This window comes from Lissotriton helveticus, chromosome 1_1 (genome assembly GCF_964261635.1).
Source record: "Lissotriton helveticus chromosome 1_1, aLisHel1.1, whole genome shotgun sequence".
In the NCBI taxonomy this organism is placed as follows: Eukaryota; Metazoa; Chordata; class Amphibia; order Caudata; family Salamandridae; genus Lissotriton; species Lissotriton helveticus.
The window spans coordinates 831,264,938-831,288,659 of NC_136057.1; the positions used below are offsets into that span (position 1 = coordinate 831,264,938).

Below are 23,722 nucleotides of genomic sequence, written 5' to 3' on the forward strand. Positions count from 1 at the left end.
CGCCAAAACCGAAATCATACCCTTAGGCAAAGACATCTGTTTTTCCCCAAAAGATTGGTGGCCTCAACATTCGGAAGCTCCTCCCAGTGCAGTCTCCTCGGCTCGCAATCTGGGCGTACAATTCGACTCTTCCCTCAGTTTTGACGATCATGCGCGCATCACGGCGGGATGCTGTTTTAACCTTATCAGACAACTTAAGAAATTCTTCGACTTTCTCCCTATCTCTGCCAGGAAATCAGTTGCCGTTGCCCTGATTCTATCTAGGCTTGACTATTGCAACGGTCTCCTGGCAGGCATAAAGAAGTCGACCCTCAAGAAGCTACAGAGCGTACAGCACGCAGCGGCTAGGCTCGTCCTCAAACTCCCCCGAAGGTCTTCTGCCTCCGCAGCCCTTAACACTCTCCACTGGCTGCCCCTCCCCAAAAGAATCCTTTTTAAACTTCTTGTCACAGTGTTTAAAGCTACCAAGAACACTGGCCCCTCCTATCTCATTAAGCGCTTCCCACTCTATATTCCTTCACGTCCCCTTAGGTCATCAGGAGCCAACCTGGTTGCCATACCCAGGTTTAAGCTCAAAACAAAGGGCGGAAAAACTTTCTCGCTCCTGGCAGCAAAGGCATGGAATAGCCTCCCCTCCTACCTCAGGCACGTCCCCTCAGAAAGCCTCTTCAGGAAACTCCTGAAGACATGGATATTCTCTCAGCTCGACTCTTCAGTCCTCGCAGCCATCTGATCCTGCTTCACGCCCAGGAGGCTTCTTCTGTTCTGCTCAGCGCCAAGATGCTCCTTCCGGAGCGATAGACGCGCTTTATAAAAACTAATAAATATCAAATATCAAATATCTTCACACTGCCTAAGGCTTTTATCAGGTTTCTGGGCCAAAACAATAGGAGAGACCCATTCGGATCATTCAATCTCTTCAATTATACCACCTTTTACCATATCATCAACATTATTTTCAATTCAGTCCCAACACTGATGGGGACACCTCTAGGTTTTTGCTTGATGGATACAGATCCTTCTCCAACTTTTACCCTATGGCTGAGACCTTTAAGCTTTCCAAGTTCCTCAGAAACAATTTGGTAAAATCACTTGCACAGGAAGAAGTTATAGTAAGACCAGACACAGGTTCTTTCTCCCTGGGATTCAACACGAAGCCTAACTTGGCCTGGTCACTTCACCCTAACACATTTACACCTTTGAGGGCCACATAGAGCTTAATAAAAGCACTGCTTTCTTTAAATTCAATTAACACTTCTTTGCAACCTATAAAGTCAATGTTGGAGCCATCGAAGTTCTGTGCTACAATATCAAGTTTGCATAAGTGTAAGGAAGTGGGTTTCTGTTGCAGTAGCCCCCCCCCCACTTTTTGCCTGATTCCTGATGCACTTGTCCTTGGTGTGCCCAGGGTCCCTGCCAATCAGGTACCCGGGGCCTGTGTTCCTTTCCTAAAACCTACACTAAAGCCTAAATCTAATTTGCATCTCTGGCCACAGGTCAGCCCTTGATAAATGGTCCCCTTTGTACCAGGGCACTGTGACCAGACAAGACCGCTAAGGGCTGTAGCACTTATTGTGCCACCCTTAGGGGCCCTGTACCCTGACACCCATACACGGCCTAGGCAGGCTGACTGTCTGGGTACAGAACTAAACAGAGAGTCAACATGGCACACATCCCTGTGTGCCATGCCCACAAACACACTGCCCTGGCATACATCAGTCATCTCTCTAGCTGGGGGCCATATTCCAGTGGTGTGGGCACAGGTGCATGATCCCTGTGCCCCTACAGTACTCAGGGCCATTCCTGGGCACTGTAAGTGCAGTGATGCCATTAAGAGTATATGGTGCAGGGAGGTTGTCATTACGAACTCCACAGCACCATAATGGCTACACTGAAGACTGAGAAGTTTGGTATCAAACTTCTCCGCACATTAAACCCACACTGATGCCAGTGTGGGATTTAATGTAAAAAGCACTACAGAGGGCATCTTAGAGATGCCCCCTGAAACCTAACCAACTACCAGTGTCCTGACTGAGAGGCTGCCTAGGCTGCCACACAGCAGACATGTTGCTGGACCCCTGGGTAGAGAGACATCCGCTCTCCTGGGCCTGCAACCATGCACATCCTGGGACAAGGTGCTAGGTCTCCTCCCCCAGGAAGGGCAGGGGGAGCTTCAAAGGCATGTCGCCTCTGTGAGCTTTTCCAGGCCTCTTGCTGTACTCAGCAACTGGCCCCCACCGGTTCTGACCCCCACTCTGGCAGGAAGACAGGCAGGAAACACAAAGGAAGGAAAGGGGTGTGCCAGCCTCTGCCAACCCCACCCCTCAGGTGGGGGAGGCGAAGTGAAGCACAACTCCGGGCTCCGCCCATCTTGAGGATGGGGGCCCTGCCCAATCAGAGATAAGCTCCTGCTCCCCTCCCACAGGGGAGGAGCAGGATAGGGGTGTACTCACTCCAGGACAGGGACCTATTGGTCCCTGCCCTTGCCCTACCTGTAACGCCCCTAAAATTAGTATTTAGGGGCACCCTGAACCTTCCTTCCGGAGATCCAGATTCCGAAACAAGAAAGAAGAACAAGAAACAAGAAGACCTGCCGTGCAGCTGCTAAAAAGAGGAAGACACCAATTGATTTGGCTCCAGCCCTACAGGCCTGTCGACCCTCGAACCTGCTCTTGCTAAACCCCAGCATCTTCAGTGGTCAGCAACCAGAAAAACCCCGGAGGACCTGACTGCCTTGTGTCTCCGACTACCTGGGTCTCTCACGAGCAGTGGTACTGTTCAAAGCAAGTAACAAGCTCTGGCATCAGCCCGGAACCGCGAACACTGCACACTCTGCACCCGCCAAGCCTGGTCTGTGGTGGAGAGAACCAACACCACAAGGACCTCCCCCCCAGCGATTGTGACCCGAAGTCCAGTGCCCAAGGACCCTCCTCGATGACCCTGATACCTGCAGCCTCAGAACCAGGGACCCCCCCAACTGCGACCAGCCGAGGGTAAGATTTCCCGATGCTAAAAAGCGGCCTCCTGTGCCCAACTCCTGGGTGTCAATCCCTCCTCCAGCTTCCCAACTTACCCCTCGAAGTGTTGGTCACTCCTGAAGAATCTCCGTCCCCGAGCCTGCAGCCTTTGTTCCCTTTTCAAGATCTCCACTGAATAACATTGAGCGCCCGACGGCTCAAAAGCACCCTGCACCCAGCCGGACGAGTGCCTCTGGCAGTGCACCCTTTGCCCTAATCCACTACCCCATTTGCCCTGAGCAAGTGACCAGGAGCCCAGCTCCCACAGCCACGTGGCCTGCTAGCCAGCAGCCACCAACCGAAGACCCCCTGCCTCTCATTGGATAACATTGGGCCTAACTATCTCTGCACCCGGCTGCCCCTGTGCCGCTGAGGGTGTACTAACTGTACCTACCTGACCCTGAGAGACCCCTGAATCTATGCCCAGAACCTTAACTCTGCCAGTGCAGTACTTACCCAAAAGATGATTACTCACTGTTCTTCCATAGGGTAACATTGACTGGTTTCACTTGGAAATTCTTCTAAGTGTGGAGTTTTGAAACATTAAAATATTCATCTAAAATCAGCCGAAATACGAAAACGAAAATACTCACTGTTATCAGGAGAGATCCCAGTGCTGGATCTTGGTGCCCAGCACTGACCCTGAAAAGTAATTACAACCGTACATACCGCTAACTCAATTTTCTCCCATGGGAAACCAATGACTCGTTTTCTGGGAAATTTCTTCGAGTGCCGATTTTTGCAAACTACAAATATCCTTTCAAAATCGTGCCAACTATAAAACAGTAATTACTTACCTGTTTTAAATAGATGTCCCAGTGCTGAACCTAGGAGTCCAGCCCTGGATTACAAAAGTAACGAGAACATACTTTACCTGCAATTTGAATTTCCTTCCATAGGATAACATTGCCTGGTTTTTGCTGAAAAAGTTTCTACGTGTCGATTTTGCAAACTTACAAATATTCGTTAAAAATCGCTGGTATAACAAAAACACAATCTTTCAACTGTTTACAGGTGGTGCACCAGTGCTGGATCTAGGATCCATCCCTGAGTTAGAAAAAGTAACCATAACCCCACTTACCTGCTAAGTGAATTTCTTCCATAGGAAATCAGTGTTTTTCTGTGAAATTTCTTCTGTCAACTTTTAAAATACCAAAATATTGCTTAAATATCACTACTGTGACTTAATCGATTTTGCTCAACTGTTTACAGTGCATGTCCCAGGACTGAATCTAGGATCCAGTCCTGCAGTAAGAAAAGTAATCCTAGAAGTAATCTATTGCCTTCTTTTAGAAATTCCCATTGAGCTCAATGTGTTATAGTGTTTGAAATTGTGTTGCCTATGGCAACAACTGTAACTATCCTATTCCAAAGTCTATTGTCTATTGAAAGTATTTATCTGAAAGTAACTCAATCTGAGAAGGAAAATGCTACTTACCAGTATGCATGTGTTCTTGGCATGTAGAGCTGCAGAGTTACACACTGTGCATAGATCGCCACCTACTGTTGGGCCTGGATGTCTGCAGTTGTTTTTGTCCTGAAAAGTCTTTGCAAGTCACGGGATAGGTGACTCCTCCTTTGGACAATAGTGCGCAAGGGCATCAGCTCCATCCTTAGATTGTTTTTCGCCAGTAGGGAACTGATGGAGTTTGTAAGAAACAGGAAGGATGCTCATGTAAGCTGTATCTAATTAAGATAATACTGGAACAGATAAAGGTAGCCGGGGAGGTGGGTGGGCGTGTGTAACTCTGCAGCTCTACATGTCAAGAACAGATGCATACTGGTAAGTAGCATTTTCCGTTCGAGGCATTTGAGATGCAGATTACACACTGTGAATAGATTGTATAGCAGTACCCACTCTTAGCGGTGACCACCCGTATCTGTTGCAGTAGTTTGAAACAGTGTTTTGAGTACAACCTGGACCACGGTAGCTTGTTGTTTGGTTTGCATATCTACACAATAGTGTTTTGTGAATGTGTGCGGTGTAGACCATGTGGCTGCTTTGCATATGTCATCTAGGGGAATGTTCCCTAAAAATGCCATTGAAGCCCCTATCTTTCTAGTAGAGTGGGCTTTAGAAGGAATAGATAATGTATGTTTAGCTTTGTGGTAGCAAATTTGTATACATTTGACAATCCACCTAGCTATCCCCGATTTTGATATGGGGTTACCTCTGTGGTGGTGAGAAAGACACAAAAAGTTGTTTGCTTTTACGAAAGGATTGTGTTCTTTCAATGTAGTAAAGCAATGCTCTTTTGACATCTAGAGTATGAAGAGTTCTTTCCGCGCCGGTCTGTGGCTGCGAAAAGAATACTAGCAGCTCTACAGATTGATTGAGATGGAGGGGTGAAATGACTTTTGGAAGGAATTTAGGATTGCTACGGAGAACAACCTTATTATGATGCATTTGCCGAAAAGGTTCTTGAATGGTTAATGCTTGTAGCTCACTAACTCTTCTTAGAGAAGTAATAGCTACCGGGAAAGCAACTTTCCAGGTTAAGAATTGCAACTCACATTTATGTAAAGGTTCAAATGGAGGTCCCATTTACCGTGTGAGATCAATGTTTAAATTCCACACAGGTGAAGGTGGTGCTCTGGGAGGAATTATTCTTTTGAGGCCCTCCATAAAAGCATTTAATGCAGGTACTCTAAAGAGTAATAGATGTTGTCTAATTTGCAGGTATGCTGCAATGGCAGCAAGATGCAGTCTAATAGATGTGTACGCTAGGTTACATCTTTGGAGGTGTAATAAGTATCCTATGATGTGTTGAATAGACAGGTCTAGAGGATTGATGTCGTTGTTATGGCAGTATATTACAAAACGCTTCCTCTTGGCTGCATACATGCTCTAGTGGTGGGACGTCTAGCATCTTTAATGACGTTCATACAGTCAGGAGGAAGGTTAAGATAACCGAACTCTCGGACTGCAGGAGCCAGATAGCTAGGTTGAGCTGAGCTGGGTCCGGGTGTCTGATCTCTCCATGGTTCTGGGTTAGGAAGCGTGGAGACAGCGTAACTTTTGGTGCAGTACCACAGAAAACTACAGCAGTGTGGTGTACCACCGTTGTCTGGCCCAAGTTGGAGCAACTAGAATGAGAGTGAGGGAATGTTGCTGAAGTTTGCGCACCACTAGTGGAAGCAGTGGGAGAGGAGGAAAAGTGTACGCAAATTTGCCGGACCAGTTCATCCATATCGCATTGCCTTTGGACAGCGGGTGTGGATACCTGGCGGCGAAGCTTGGGCATTTGGCGTTTTTGTGGGTGGCAAAGAGGTCTATCTGAGGTTGTCCCCACATCTCAAATAGGTGAGGAACTTGTGGATGAAGTTCCCACTCGTGGATCTGTTATGTCTGTCGGCTCAACAGATCGGCCATGGTGTTTTGTACCCCTGGAACATGTTGGGCTAAAAGGCAGATGCTCCGAGGTATAGCCCATTTCCATATCTTCTGCGCTAACTGAGAGAGTTGCAGAGAGTGTGTCTCTCTTTGTTTGTTTATGTAGTACATGGCTGTCATACTGTCCGTGCGGACTAAGACAGCTTTGCCCGATATGTGCTTTTGGAATGCTTTTAGGGCTAGAAAAATGGCTAGTAACTCCAGGTGGTTGATGTGGAGTAACTTTTGCTGCGGTGTCCACCTTCCTTGCATGGTGTGCTGCAGTAGGTGGGCTTCCCAGCCGGAGAGCGATGCGTCCGCGGTCATGACTATCTGAGGAACTGGCTCGAGGAACGGTCGCCCTTTGGAAAGGTTTTTGGTGTTCCACCATTGTAGAGAGCGGTGCGTTCGACTCTCTACCAACACCAGGACTGTTAATTGCCCCTGAGCCTGGTTCCATTGTCGTGCTAGGCCCTCTTGAAGAGGACGCATTTGTAGTTTTGCATAAGGCACTAGGAATATGCAAGAGGCCATCATGACTATGAGTTACATAAACACTCGAGCTGGAAGAGAATGTTGCGGTTGGAGTTTGGTTAGAAGAGCTTGCATATTTGTTATCCTGGCAGGAGATGGATAAGCTAGCGCTGTGGAGGTGTTTACTGTGGCACCTAGGTACTGTTGTACGTGGGACGGGTGTAGGTGGGACTTGGTGTGGTTTACTGTGAACCCCAAGTCGTGGAGTAATTGTATGGTGGTGTGAGTGTGTTGTACACACTGACTGTATGAGCTGGCTTTTATGAGCCAGTCGTCGAGATATGGGAAGACGTCAATACGCTGTCTTCTTAAGTGCGCTGCCACTACTGCAAGGCACTTGGTAAACACTCTTGGTGCTGTTGTGACCCCGAATGGGAGTACTTTGAATTGATAGTGCTGATCGTCTAGTACAAATCTGAGGTACTTTATGTGAGCTGTGTGAATGGGAATGTGGAAATATGAGTCCTTGAGACCTATAGTGGAAAGGAAGTCATTTTGTAAAAGGAGAGGAAGAACCTGCTGGAGTGTGATCATATGGAAGTGGTCTGATTGTATGTACAGGTTCAGTGGTCTGAGGTCGAGAATGGGCATTAGAGATCCGTCCTTTTTTGGAATGAGAAAGTACAGGGAGTAAACTCCTCTGTTTTGCTGATACAATGGAACGGGTTCTATTGCGATTTTTTGTAGGAGGGATGTTACCTCTTGCCTGCGTAGTATCAAATCTTCCTGTGACATTGGACGCTGTTTGGGTGGTATGTTTGGTGGGGTAGATGTTCGTTCGAGACAGTAACCTGATTGAATTATTTGTTGCACCCACCTGTCTGATGTGATGTTGGTCCAGACTGGTAGGAATTGTGGTCTTCCCCCAACTGGAGTGGAATGCGTTGGGGGAAGGAAGGGAAGTCATTGGGCAGGGGTGGAGGCAGAGCGGGAGTTGTTGGTTTAGCCTCTGTCCTTATTGTTACCTCTGTAACCACCTCTTTGGTAGACCCTAGTGTAGGTGGATTGTGTAGGGGGTTTGTAAGAAGTAGAGGGACTGTCTGAGGAGTATCCCCTGGTGGTGCTTCTGTAAGATGAGCAGCGAAAGGAGCGTCTGGGAGCTTGCGACTGCAAGGCTCCCATAGATTTAGCTGTGTTGGTATCTTTTTTCATTTTTTCCAGAGATACGTCCACATTAGGCCCAAATAAGTGTTGCTCATCAAAGGGTTGGTTGCGGATGACACTTTATAATTCAGGTTTAAAACCTGAAATGTGTAACCAAGCATGTCTACACAACACGACACTGGTATTAATTGCCCTTGAAGCAGTATCTGCTGCATCTAGTGCACAACATATAGAGGTATTTGTGATGTTTTTACCCTCTTGTATAAGCTCATGTGCCCTGTTTTTGTATTTACCTGGAAGGTGCTGCATTACTGATTCTAATTCATCATAATGTGCTCTGTTGTATCTTGCCAGTAACGCTTGAGTATTGGCAATACGCCAAATGTTTGCTGCCTGTGACGCTCTTCTTTTACCTGATGCGTCAAGGACCTTAGATTGTTTATCTGGTGGGGGAGCCTCGCCTGATATTTGTAAATTTGCTCTTTTGTGTGCATTAGAGACTACAATGGAGTCTAATGGTGCAGGCCCTTTAATGTAGGCTGGATCTGAAGGGACAGCCTTATATTTTTTCTCAATTCGGGGGTTGATGATTCGAGCCCTAACTGGGTCTTTAACGGCTTCTCGCGCATGCTTAATAACACCTTTAAGCATGGGTAAAGTCGAAGTGGACCTTTGTGCATTTTTAAAGGTATCAAGGAGGAAGTCTTCTTCTACTGGGTCAGTATGTAGGTCAACCCCATGGTATTGGGCAGCCCTATGTACTAGTTAGTTAAATCCTATAGTGTCCTCTGGTGGGGAAGGCCTGGAGGGATATATATCGTCTTGTGGGATGTTAGGGACATCTGGGGTGCTATAATCGTCCCACGGGTCAGGTGAGCCAGGAGGACTGGAATGATCTGGTGGCTCACTGTCTGCACCACCCCCTGTGTCATCAGAGGTGTCATCCCTGTTATCATCGTCTGCTAACGGAGTAGGAGATGGTGTAGGGGAGTTATGTGGTAGGGGACGAGGTAGTGAAGGGATAGGAGGTGGAGGAGAAGGTATCCTTAAAGAAGAGGTCGCAATGTCCTTTTTCTTTGGATGAGGAGCAGGTGCAGGCGTGTCCAATGGTAGTTTTTTAGAACTAAGAGTTAGTCGACCAGTTTTTAGATCTTTAACCAGAGTCTTTTGTGTAGGGTCTGGATGGAACAAGTCCTCTGTGGGAGGTAGATCTTTTGGTGCCGAGGGCTTTTTCGGCGTCGAGCTGTGAGGATGTTTCGGCTTTGAAACATGTTCTTTAGCAGTGCCGTTAGCCGGTGGAACATTTGTCTTTTTCGGCTACGGTGGTTTTCTTGGATCCAATGGTTTTTTCGGCTTCGATGGTTTTGTCAGCTCCGAGGGTTTTTTCAGCTCCAAAGCTTGGGAGTCGGTGGCAATTTCTTGCTCGCCTCCGAGTGTGTTTTTGGTGTTGAGGAGCCGGTGCAAGTCTTCGCCGCAGAGTGCTTAGATGTGAAAGCAGCTGGCGTGGAGGAAGACGATGCTTTCTTTTTTGGTAGTAGGTTGCGCCGGCACTAGGGGTAGGCTGACTTGATCCCGAGTCGCCTAAAGGTTTATTAGGCTTCTTTGCCAAGCTCGAAGGCGGGGAATGGGAAGCAGTGTCTCAGCGTGCACCCGGGGGCGAGGGTGTGACCGTAGTGATATCCTTGACGTCTGAAACTTCGGCCTCAGAGTTGCTGTCGATTCCATGTACCTCAAAACTAGACAATCTGGTTAAACTTAACTTGAACCTGCTCTTGAAACAAACAGAGAAAAGCTTAAGTAGATTGCATGATCTACATTTAACAATTATCGGAAGATGCAATCTAATTAAAATGCTATTCTTTCCCAAATTTTTATATTTTTTTAGAACAATTTGTTTAAACTTTGACCCATCGATCTTTAAAGAAATAGACAGAATTTTTTCTCGATTTATTTGGGGGTATGGCAGAACGCGCAGAGCTTATTGTCAGGTTCTCAGGTGTTGCGCCTGCATCGTCCGTGCATGCAAGAGGGGAAAACAAACTGCGAAATGGACATTACGCTGCCACGGGAGTTGGACTACATCTCCCAGACTCCTCGGTGAGGGGAAGTACTTGAGCGTCCTGTTGCGTGTAATTCGTTTGGTTTTTCGAGTCGCTTGAGAGGAGGTCGGGAGTCGCTGCATGCCGCGGCTGCTCGGCGAGCAGAGAAGTGAAGCCGGAGGTTATCGGCGTTCTTGATCCAGGTAGGATCTGTACTGTAAGATTGCCTCGTCTGCGGGCGGTAGCGTCTTGCTGCGCCACCCTGCTCCAGGCTTTGCAAGAGCGGAGCGCGGTGGTAGTCCGCCACGCGTTTCCGTTTCCAGAACTCCTCGGAGTGGAGTTAACTTCGGAGGGGTTTATTATAACTAAAACAACTCTTGGTTTCGTTGTGCGGAAAGGAAAGACTCTTTGAGTGACAATATTGAGGGGCGCTGTGGTGGTCGAAACTACGCGTCGCCGTACCCTGCCCTTTATTTCGTGAACAGTTGATCACAGAGCGGAGTGTTGTGGTTCTTGCTTCCCACGCACTACCGTTTTCTGTTAACAAAGAAAGCCTTTGCTCACCATCTTTTCTTGTGGATCTATTTACTTTTCCTTAAACAGCAGAGTGCTGTACTTTATTTGAATCCAGTTATAGCGTCTCTCGCCTGTTGTCATGGTATGCAACCTACAGGGATTTAGCTACTGGTGTGTGTGTGTGCTCATGGGTGTATGTTTGTTTCTGACCTGCCTTTGTGTTCCGATAGGTATTTGAGGTGACAGGAGGCGATAGAGGAGACGTGTTGCCAGAGAAGTGTATCTGACATATTCACAAGGTATACACCCTTCTTTAGCGAGATCATATGAGAGTAGCCATTTTGTTTAGGACTGCATGTCTAAGTACTTTGATTTTGTCGTTACAGGAATATCCCTTCCCTGCTGGCCCTTCCCTTTCCCTTCCCTGTTCTTTTTATCCCTCGCCTAATGGCTCAATCCCTCTGTGTGTTTCTACAAGAGGCATTGTGACGTTTGGAGGTGGAACATTGTAAGCATCAATCGGATCCCGTGGAGCGCAATCTGGACACTTATAGATACACCACCCTACCAAAAGATAGAGGAGGTCTTGCATTACCTAACTTCAAAATTTATTGGTGGGCTACAATTCTCAAATATAGTAGATTGTTGTTAACTTCAAACCAGGAGCCTAAGTTAATGGGGTCGGTTCCAACTCCACAGGAACTAATCCTTGGTAACGACGCGGGAGAACATTTGTGGCGATTGACTTATGATTGTCATTTTAAAAAGGTTAGCTTCAAAATCCTTATAGGTATCTACATTGCCTGGAACCACGTTCGTAAACTCTTGGGGATAGGTAGGTTCTCTTATTACACAACCTTCCATAAAAATAATAACCTCCCAGAGATATTTGGAGATACTTGTATGACACGGTGGGTCAGACGGGCATTACTCAAATTGGCTCACTCTATGACTCAACGGGCTTTAGCTCCTTTGTATCCCTAAGAAACAAATTTGGTTTAGAATATCGAGATTTTTTCAAATATCTACAAATTAGGGATTTTATTATGAAAAAAGTGGGTGGCAGTGTGGCATTCCAGAAAATCCAATTAATCAAAACAGTGGTTCAAAACAACAGAGTTAAGATTGGGGAAATATATAAAACTTTAATTACTGGTATTCCCGACGACTTGGACAAACATGTCCATAACTGGCAGAACCAATTAGGTACTTCAGTGACCTCAATACACAAAGCATTCGGACTTTACCAATCGCTATTAATGTCCACAAAATTGCAAGCCCAATTCTACAAAACCTTTTTTCAATTGTACTATACCCCCTCTAGAATCGCCAAATGGAGCACAGGCAAAGGGACACTATGCCCTAGATGCGCGATACCCGAAGCAGATTTAATACATATGTTCGCCACATGTCGAACACTTAGTACCATCAGACATGAAATCTCTACTTTTCTTTCAGAAATTTTTGGGACAGAGATAGAGATATCAACTGCTGAAATAATATTGGGTCTAGACAGCGATACTCGACCAGAAACAATGAAGGGACTCTTGTTTGTCTCAATGGCAGTATTTAGAATTTCATTACAAGACCGGAGGCTACCATTATGCATACAACTTTTAATGCAGTCCAAGCATAGCCGCATATGTCACAAAGCAAAAGTTCCAACTTAGAATACATATGAATCAACAATAGCATGAATCACTAGGCAATCAGCCTCTTTTAAATGCGGCTCCAAGCAAGATAAGTCACCTCCTTACTTAGCTCTTTATAATATTGTAATTTCATGTTTAAGACTTGTATTTTATTATTAATCTATATTTGTTACTATATACTGATTAACCCCTTAATCCCTACAGGAGTAATATTTATATATATATACAATGTACCTGCTTTATATACCATCTTATAAGGTAGAGTAACACTTTTTTACTCCTTATACCCAGACCCCCAACCTCCAATTTACGGAGGTTGGCTTCCGCTTTCCTTTCCTGTAGTTGTCTTTATTTTAAAGTTATAATTCTTTCCTCTCGCGCGCAAATTATTCAAAAAACACAGTGACCCGCTTTTATTTTCAGAACAATCTCCCAGACGTTCATAATTGTGCCCAATACCTTAGACTTTGTCAAAACCTTGTGAGGTACGACGCTTTGTGAATTTATCTAATTATTTATCCGTGTTACCCTCGCCTCCCTCCCATAATCAGTCTATTAGGATTGATATTTACAAAGTAATTTGAAGGTAATATTAAAAAATAAAAATAAAAATTTTAAAAAGGGAGAGGATATATATATATTGAAAAGATTACTATAAACATATAAAAAAAAGGCTGTACATATATAGAAAGTTTATAGAGAAAGGTTAAGAATTCTATATAAGCTTCAGACATTCTTATATATTTATTTTTTCAATTCAAAATATGTCTGAGTCAGATTCTGATTCAATTCACAGTATTACTGTTGAATCTGATTTTAATAATGATGCCATCAAAAAACTTATCCACAAGGAGATGAGATCATGTATGTTTTCTACTCTCTCCCAAGTTATGTCATCTAAGAGACCCTTGATCCATGATAATGATGACCTATCTGACTTGGACATAGCTGAGATTAATGATCTCACCGAAAAAAGGGGTAAGAGGCATAAAAAAAAGTAATAATATTGATTATACCCCAGAGAGCACGGGAGGTCGTAGCACCTCAAATTTTACAGGAGGTCCTCGCACCTCATTTGCCTCAGGTGTCCCTCGCGGCACAAATCTGAAAGGTGTCCTTAGCGGCACAAATCTGAAAGGTGTCCTTAGCGGCACAAATCTGAAAGGTGTCCTTAGCGGCACAAATTTGATGGGTGTCCCTCGCGGCACAATTCACCAAAGTGCTCTAGATAATGATCCAAGTGATATTGATGGCTCAGAATTTCCTGACAAATATATTCTTGACCTAGATGAGGACGATCAAGATATTGATTCCTTTCTCTTGAATGACGACAATGGTCCTTCATCTTCTAAAGATAGTATCTTGGACCGTTTAGGGGAAGAAATGTTCTCCCCTTTTAACATTAAACATCCTAGAAGCTCAGAGTGGACTCCACATGAGCACGTTTCTAAATTCATATCTAAATGGATTAGAACCCTTTAGAAAGGGAAACTTGCAATCTTTTGAGGGCAGAATGCACCAGACTTTCAATTGAAGGTAAAGTCTGTCAAACTCCTAACCTTGATCCGGAACTAATTACTTATCTTTTTAAATTAAGAAGAGACCCACGCAAAGGCTTGGAAAGGTCGCTTAAGCTCTGCCAAGATAAACTTCTCGACATCCTAGGTCCACTTACTAAAATAATCGACGCAGCTGAGGAGAGTTACCTTAATGGTTCCCCTCTTGACACACACTCCATTCGAGGATGGAGCCAAAGAGCACTTGTCCTCTTAGGAAATGCCAACGCAGGACTTAATTGTGAAAGAAGAAGAGTAGTCCTCAATAAAATTAGTCCAAAATTAATCGATATGGCTGAAAAAGAAACCTCCATTAATCCAAAAGGTTTACTTTTTGGAGAAGTTTTAATATGTATCAACCTTTACCGCTTTAGATAGAGCGCATCAAAACATGAAAAAAGTTTTTAACTACAACAGCAACCTTTTTGGAAGGGCTGGAAGAAGGGGGCAATCTTCCGGCCGCTTTAATCGACGCCCCTTCCCAAGAAACAGAGGCAATTTTGGTACAGGGTACCAACCACCCAACTAACCACAGTTTTATCCACCCAGAGGAAGAGGTTTCCGCTCCAGAGAATTCCGAGCACAAGGAGCACCTGCTGACTCCACCCCTCAAGTGAGTACTCCTTCCCCTTCCCTTTCTTTGAATCCAAAAGTATGTGGCAGACTAAGATTCTTTTACCACAATTGGAAAATTATCACACAAGATCCCTGGGTTCTGAACACCGTTCAAGGTTTTTGTATAGATTTCACCAAGACTCCAATACAGTACTCTCTTCCAAGACCGACACCCCTTACACTAGATCAAGAAAAAATCATAGAAGAAGAAATTTCCTCAATGCTAAAAAAAAAAAGGAGCAATTCTAGAGGTACCCAAGGAATTTATGACATTCATAAGTACTCTCTTCCTTGTGGAAAAGAAAGACAAGGTTTGGAGACCGGTTATAAATCTCATGGAACTCAACAAATTCCTTGTCTACCGTCATTTCAAGATGGAGGGCATCCATCTTCTCAGAGACCTCTTACTAGAAGGAGACTGGCTAGTCAAATTAGATCTGACGGACGCCTACTTTACAATTCCCATGACAAAGGAACACCAACCCTTGCTTCAGTTCATTTGGAAAAACCATCTCTTTCAATTTCAGGCTCTCCCCTTCGGCCTCTCTTCAGCCCCATGGTGTTTCACCAAGGTAATGAGAGCAGTTGCCTCATGTCTAAGAGAAAAAGGGATTTGTCTCATCATTTACTTAGACGACATCCTGATTCTTTCTCAAGACTATGCTCAAATCATCAAAGATCTGAAGACAGTTATAGACCTCTTAGAAAGTCTGGGTTTTATCATAAACTGGGAAAAATCCATTCTAGTCCCCTCAAAGAAGATGGAGTTCCTGGGCTTTACAGTAGACACAACAGAATGTCTTCTCCTTCTCCCTCCCAAGAAGATTGCCAAAATAATAAAGGAGATAAGACATGTATTGAAACAAGAAAATCTCTCCCTAAGAGAACTAGCAAGACTTCTAGGCCTTCTATCTTCCTCCATTCAGGCCATTTTTCCGGGACCACTGAATTATCGAGCCCTTCAGAGAATAAAAGCAAGAGCTCTCAGGTCAGGTCTTTGGTACGGAGATCGAATTTCCTTAAACCCAGATGCAATCTTAGAACTTAACATGGTGTTTAGACAATCTAGATGCATGGAATGGGAGAGCGATCTTTGGTTCAGCACCAGATTTTATTCTAGAATGGGATGCCAGCCTTCATGGCTGGGGTGCTTGTCTACAGAACCAGAACACTGGAGGAATTTGGTCCCAACAAGAGTCCCTGCACCACATCAATTATCTAGAATTAACTGCAGGACTTTATGCTCTAATGAGCTTCAAACGCTTTCTTCAAGGAAGATCAGTCATATTGAAAATGGACAATATGTCTGCCGTTGCTTACATAAACCGTCTAGGAGGGACCAAGTCAGAAGACCTCTCCATTCTAGCAAAGAAGCTTTGGTTTTTCTGCCTAGAACACAAAATCTCTCTGAGAGCAGAATACATTCCAGGGAAATCCAATCTTTGCGCAGATTGGAATTCAAGATTCATCTTGGATTACAGCGACTGGAAGCTCAACACTTCTGTTTTCAACTCCCTCAATCATTTCTGGGGCCCATCCCAAATAGATTTATTTGCGAGCAGATGGACTACCCAATTGATATCTTATTTCAGCTGGATGCCCGATCCTGGTGCTCTAGCAGTGAATGCCTTTCTCCAACCTTGGGTAGGGATCAACGCTTATGCCTTCCCTCCATTTGCAATGATCCAGAGACTCCTTCAGAAAGTGAGACAAGAACGATCCTCAATTGTCCTAGTAACTCCTTTTTGGCCATCCCAAGTCTAACGATCTCGCTAGACTTTCGTCAACAGCTTCAACTCTCCTTGGAGAGTCATGGGCCCCTGGAACACATTACGGGTACAACAACATTTGGAAAGTCTGGTCACGTTGGTGCTTGGAAAGGGACTTGGATCCCGTGGAGGCACCTATTGTTGATATAGTTAATTTTCTCTTGGAGAACAATTCGATAGAGGTTCAAGTTGCAGATCTCTCAATTGTTTTAGATCAGCTATTTCTGCAGGACATTCTCTAATTAACAATAAAACGGTAGGTAAAAATCCTAATATTTGTAGAATACTTAAAAGTATCAGACTTAGAAGACCTCCTCAACCTAGCTATCAATCTCTTCGGGATGTTAATTTAATTCTTGACCTTTTTTGTTCTTGGCCAGTTAATTCTCTTCTCAGCAGGAAGAATCTTTCTATCAAATTAGCTACTCTTCTTTGCTTAATTTCATGCATTAGAGTCTCTGATGTTAAAGCTCTAGATATTTCTTTTAGATCTTACGATATGTTTGGAGTCAAATTTGAAATACATAGAAGAACTAAAACCATGTCAGATTCTATTTTCTATCCCCGTTTTGATACTTGCACTAAACTCTGTGTTGTTCAATGTATGAAAGAATATGATGTGAGAATGAACTCTCTTCGTCCTTTGAATGTATCTCAGTTACTCCTCTCTTTTGTTAAACCCCATAAAGGAATTTCTTCTAGCTCTATTGCTGGATGGGTTAAAACAGTCATGAAACTTCCTGGAATCAATCTGAATATTTTTAAACCACATTCTATTAGAGGCGCAATGGCCAGTAAGTCATTCTGCTCAGGTGGTAAGTTAGATGATATTCTAAAGGCTGCTGATTGGTCTAATTCTAGAACCTTTGCTCATCATTATTGCAAACCTGTTTCTCACATGTCTGATGTTGATTTACATGGCTACCAACATGCATAATGGTAGCCTCCGGTCTTGTAATGAAATTGCGATTCTCCTATTTACATGACCAGAGAATCTGGATTTCATTAAAGACACGGAGGCTAACATTATCCCTCCCACCCTTCCCTGGGTGGTTGATTAAATGATAAAATATATATATAATATATGTTATGATATGCTTATTTGAATTTTTTACTTACAAACAAACATTATTTTCCTTTGCAGGATTACTTACATCCTTTCCTTTGTCAGGAATTGTTATTTAGATGATTGTTTATTATTCTTGTCCTTAATACTTTTATTGGGATTTATTAACAACCTTTCTTTGCCTTGCAGATAACTTGTCTTCTTGATTTCACACCTGTGGATCAATCGTGGATGGTGTTTTCTTCCGTCATCCTTCTTCAAGTTTGATGTTTCATTGGATTTGTTTGGACTTTTCCTTTTTCATTGTCACCACATTTAAAAGAGGCTGATTGCCTAGTGATTCATGCTATTGTTGATTCATATGTATTCTAAGTTGGAACTTTTGCTTTGTGACATATGCGGCTATGCTTGGACTGCATTAAAAGTTGTATGCATAATGTTAGCCTCCGTGTCTTTAATGAAATCCAGATTCTCTGGTCATGTAAATAGGAGAATCGCAATTTGTCTGGCATCAGCTTGGCTAGACCCATATCCACCAACATTTCAGCAATGGCGGGCACGATTATTAGCAACATATAGCTTGGAAACAGCAATTTATTGCAGGAAGGGTATGAACAAAAAAAAGAAAGGATTAGAAATATGGTATCCTCTTATGCATTGGATAGAATGTACCTTCTAGTAATGACTGTAATTACTAAACAAGATTATCATTGTTTTCTTGAAACTGTACTGTATTTCCTTCGGTTAACCACAGTGAATATTGATTTTTTTAATTCAAAATTGCCTGTATGGGTGTGGGGTGGTGGGGGAGGCGGGGTGGGTTGATCATAAATGTGAAAAAGAAAAAACTTCAATAAAGACCTGTTTAAAAAAAAAACAAAAAAAAACTTCGGCCTCAGAGTTGCAGTTGATTCCATGTTCCTGCTGTTGCTCTGGGACGTTGACGCCCTCTTCGAAGATATCGTCTGGGATCGAAGTTGACGAGCGAGCCATTTTTCTTTGAGCTCGTCGGTCCCATATCGTCTTCTTGGAGCACAAAGAGGCACAAACGGAACAGTCTCTGGCCTCGTGCTCTGGTGAGAGGCAATGGTTGCACACCTCATGGAGATCGATGTGGGGAAACTTCAACCCACATCGAGGACCCTTTTTAAAGTATATTTTGAAACATATTGTTGGTTCTAAAATAAAACAAGTAAACATTTGTTTTAAACAAGCCATTGGCTTGCAGTCCAGCTTATGAGTATGTGACACCATTTGCTGACTGAGTGTGTACAACAAATGCTTTACACTGTCCTCTGATACTGCCTTACTGCTCGACCAAGCTACCACTTTAGAGAGTAAAGTTATATCTAACTTTAGCCTCTGCCAAACCTCTGGGGTCTGTGGACTCTGTGCACACTGTACCTATTTGGGAACAGTATATACAGAGCCACTTTCTCACAAGTAGGAACTCAAATCAAGTAAGTTCCCAAAGGACTCCGTACAATATTGTTCTGTGATGATGGTCCAAGGTGACCCAGAGTCCGCCATAAGTTCAAGATTCGTTCCAAGAATATAAACAAGACATTTAGGTGGACCAATTGCGTCAGCCTTGAAAACACCATATGAGTCAAGAATAGAAACTACAATTCCAGTCTCTAAATCACACTGGACATCACCTCCAAATGTCGGCTCAAGAGAAGCACAAGAGATTTTTCATTTGGAGTAACTGGAAGAAGAAAAGAAAGAAGTACTTTTCTTTGTATTTGTATCTTTGCACATTTTATAAAAATGGCCCAAACGTCCACACTTACAATATCTTTCCCAATGGCAGGACAACGTGGAAAAGAGGCTAAGTGACTGGGATTACCACACCTATAGCAGTAAAAATCTTTAGGATTAGAGTTATTCTTGAAGCTGGAATTAGAATTGTATGGGCCTTTAGAAGTGCTAGGAGTGACACTGCTCACGTCACTTGAAATAGGATCCTTAACTTCTTTGTTGAGGGACTTCATCCATTTTTCCGATTGTTCCAAAGCCTTGGCAGTGCAGATGGCAGCCTCCAAGTTAGGATCGCCCATTATCCAAAGCTGCTCCTAAACTTTTTTACTTCTCACATGAACAATGATTTAATCCCTGATCATCTCAGCAGTCATCAGTGATCAGAACGGGGGCACGCCCACGGGGAAACATGGCAGCTAGCTAGCGAGCTGGCCGAGAGTCGCTCATCACCACCCGCATTATAATGGATTAATTGTGCTATTAGCCTCTCTGCATGCTTACGAACCTACTTACCTTCTTTTGTTTTGTCTCGGGACTGCACTCGCTGGTGTCTGTTCGGCAGTGGGACGGCGGTGGTGGCAAATGTTACCATTAACGGTTGCTGGCGACGAGCTTTTGCTCTGCGTTTTCTCTTTTTATTTTTTCTCCTTTTCCCCAGTTTGGGGAGTTGTGGCTGGATGTGTGTTGGCCCTGCGATTTTCAGGGCGGCTAGTGCACTCGAAGAATCTCGAGCTGCACTCTGCACCTTTCCCCGCCTCGGTGAGGCCAGTTTCAGCTCCGGGTTCACGCAGGGCAGACTCAACACATGTGGCTTCCAAGGAGAGTCACGAAGAGCCGAGGAAGCAGTTTGGGGGACGGCCGCAACTGACAGAGAACTGATAGAGCAAACAAAGCTGACTAAGGAGGTAAGCCAAAAGCATGGCATGAGCACAGCGTACATGGATACAGTCTCCCCGCCTTAAATGAATAGAATACCGACAGGTAAAGGGAGTGAGTTAGAGAGTGAGCCGGCAAGACCTACCTAAGGGGAAAGACTCAGTGGAAAAAACAGACAGGGAAGCAATACTGGGAAGAAGATATAAACTACGATCTAGTAACTTTCTTGGTAAAGCAGTGGTTTCCCAGATAGAGGCACAAGCAGGACAACCATTAGCCCTCAAGGTAGGTAAAAAGAAGAACAGGAACCCCCCTACTAAGATAGGGAAGAGCACTCCTGTAAAAGAAAGGAAAAAGAGACCAGTCCCACTAGCCCCTAGATTGACCTCATCACTAAAGTCTTACTTCAAGCTGAATTCACAGGGTAATATACAGTGTAACATGGAACCTCCCAAAGAGGCAGAGGTTATGTCATAAAATATTCCAACTACACAATTAGCTAGTTCTCCAGCTATCTCTGTCTCGAACAGGTTCTCACCCCTGAGAGATTCAATCATCTCTTCCAACCCGGAACCTGGGGATCCTAAAATGGCAGAAAGGACCGACCAGATCTGAGACAAGCCAGCTAAAGAGGGTGCTAAAGATATTTCAGGCCTAGAAGCTGTGAAGGGCCTACTGAGTCAACTCTCCCTAGAGACAAAAGATCAATTCGCTAATTCAGAAGCCAACCCGAAAAAAATCCAAGATACATGTAGTAGCTTGAAGGAGAACTTATCAGTATTAACAAAACGCACCGAAGATTTGGAAAATAAAGTTTTAGAACTAGGGAAAGATGTACAAGATCACTCTCACAAACTAGATAGGCTTAAGTCAAGGGAAAAGGATTTATAGGACAGATTAGAAAGGATGGAAAATAGTTCAAGACGGAATAACATCCGGATTCTTGCTATAAAGGAGGGTGCAGAGGGGGAAAATATTAAAACATTTGTGGTGGAGATCTTGTCTAAATCCTTCCCTCAAGTCGCCTCTACCTCTGTTTGGGACACGGAAATTCAGCAAGTGCATCGGGACCCTTTCAGGCTTAACCCTGGTCGGAAGAAGCCTAGGAAAATCCAGGTGTACATACAATCATATTCCCTCAAAGAAAAACTTTTAGAGGCAGCCCTAAAACTGAAAACTATTCAGGTTCAGGATATCTCCTTTAGAATAAGGTCCGATATATCTAGAGTCACAGAAGACAGAAGGTGGGAGCTGGGCAAACGGATGGATCCCCTGGGACAACTGGGCACCCAAGTTCAGTTAAGGTTCCCAGCAAACCTTAAAGTGATGAGGGCCAATAAAATGTACAACTTTGACTCCCCTGAGGAGGTTGGCGAGTTTCTGTTAATCAGTAAGGATAGTAATTAGTTGAGTGAGTCTATAGGAAATAAAAACAGAATACATCAACCTGATATGGAGAGGTTAGTGCTCATCTTCTGATAGATAATGAAGGAGGGTATTGGATTGCGGCTCAAAGTGGCGTCAGCCAATAGGTAGTCAGGGAGGGTTCCCAAGGGAGGAGGGGGGAAGGGAAGGGGGGCACAGTGGTGATGAGCATGGGGATGAAAAGAAGAAAAAAAATGGAAAATTCGTCCTCTTTTGATATAGCCGACATTACTGAAAGTAGAAGAACTAGGAAGACTGAAGATGGGAGAAAATAATAAAATAAATAAAATCAGTGATCAGACCAAATTTACAATGTAAAGACAATGCACGAAAACTTTCTCCCTCTTCTTGGGCTCTAGTGTAAAATTTAAACCTATTAAGGGCAACACTAGTAGTGGGTTTAAATCTATTCTCATTGAGCAAAAAAGTCCATTGTAGACATTATAATCACCTCCAGACCTGACAGGAGGGAGAGTCCAATACACTACTTGTCCCTCAGAACCTAAACAATGAAGACATTTTTTTCTTTCTCTCAGCCGACATGCGTTGGCCATTAATGACCTTCAAATAGGTTATAAACTCCTCTTTCCACCTTGTGCATGGAATAGGTCAAGGTTTTGATTTGGTTTGAAGAAATTGTATTGCATGGTAAATAGTAATATACCCAATAAATAGAAGTAGAATAACAAATAAAACAGCAAAAAAATTTAATAGTTAAAGTGTGCTTGTAACCATAACGAAACAGGTGGGAAAAGAAACTAATAAAGGGTTAAAGTCACAAGAACAGTATAATGAGCCAAATAGTTACGCTGTGCCTGTCACAGTAGAGAAACAGGCTGAAATAGAGGTTGTCCAATTGCAGAATTAAAGAGTAAATTATGGTGTGCCTGTCACCGTACACCTCAGGCTGGAGTCGAAAATATCCAGAGATTAAAGTGAAACGTTATAGTATGGTGAGCCTGTCACCGTAGTATGAACAGGAATCCTACCTGTATAGCATCAAAAGAGAAATCATTACGATGCGATGAAGAAACAGTGAAAAGAGATGTACTTATCTTCTAGTACATACGCTCTTGTTGATGGCCGTTGAGTGTGAGAGCTGCAAAATGAAAATTGTTCCAGATAAAACGCTTCGTAAACTAAGTTGCTCAGCACAGTAACCAACCACAAGGAAGTCGTTTCCTCACTCAAAATGGCTGTCGGCGTGATGATGCAGGACGTAGCCAATGAGACCGGAGAAATTCCTTTGAAGACACACAAGGCGAAGAGAGCGTGACGTATCTAGGCAACAGTAAAAACAGGGCGAGGTGGGTGTCAAGAAACGGAATGACACATAGCTTGGAAACCAGGTAACAACTATAAAAGTTGTCACAAAGAGGTTGGACAGAAAATGGCAGTTAGTGAGTACGAAATGCCAAAATACATGAAAAATCCACCAAATGGATATCAGAGCAGTGAAAAAAATGAGGTTTTTCCTCAAACTGCCAGAAAAGTTCAGGAGAATTGATTGTAGTAGTTCCGGTGTGTAAAACACATCAGGATCACAAAGATAAGGTTCGAAGACGTCGCTGCACCTGTGCCACAGTAAACACGTAGCAAGCGAAGTCTTCTTCCAGTCGTCGCCACATGTGAAGGATCCGTTGTGGTAAGTAAATACAAGTTTATTGCAAGCGCGGCAAAGTACACGCAAACAGACAAGGCAAAAGCAGTAACAGTCAAACTAAGGGCTCTGGAACATGGAATGCATAGCGTACACGTAGGTACACAGTTCCATGTTCTAGGAACAGAGAGAGCGCGAGATGAAAAGAAAAGGAAATTAGGATGTAACAAAGACATTGAAAAAATAATTGTGTGAGGTAAAACTCCACTTATACGTCAAATGGTACCATTTGGGAATGAAAAGTACAAATAGAATCTTTTTTAAAAATCTGTCAAAAGTATCATCAACAAGAAATGCTTAATCTGGAATTCAAAATGATGGGCAGGAAACAAAATGCATTATCTCCTCCACCAATAAACTTGGCTAAAGCAGCTTACCTTCAACATGAATATAATTAATTGGCAGGAAAGCAGGCTTGTATAGGTGACCAAAACAAAGGTGTCTGTCCATTCCAATAAGGTTGGCAAAGCCACCTATTTTAATACTGAATTTGTGTTAGGTTCTTGAATAATAGGCATTGTTAATGGTTGTCTGACCATTCTGCAAAACTAGCATTAATGTGACCAGTTAGCAGAGTACCCTATTCACTAACCATGTAACATTTGTAGTGACACTATTCAAATTGTTGGTAATCGGAAAGGCTCAAACACCAAGATAAAATACTCAGGAAGTCTAAGGAGCACAAGTTAAGCCTCAAAACTATCTTCTGTTTTTAGATACTGTTTGATTTCTGATCCTTCCTCAGTAAACTGACTCACA

General features: G+C 43.6%; 1 protein-coding gene across 2 annotated transcripts in view; it reads right to left on the minus strand.

Annotated features, from left to right (window-relative positions):
• The window catches only part of WASHC4 (WASH complex subunit 4), a 1,268,393-nt gene that overhangs the window by 841,436 nt on the left and 403,235 nt on the right, over positions 1–23,722 (minus strand). The gene's annotated exons all lie outside the window — the stretch shown is intronic.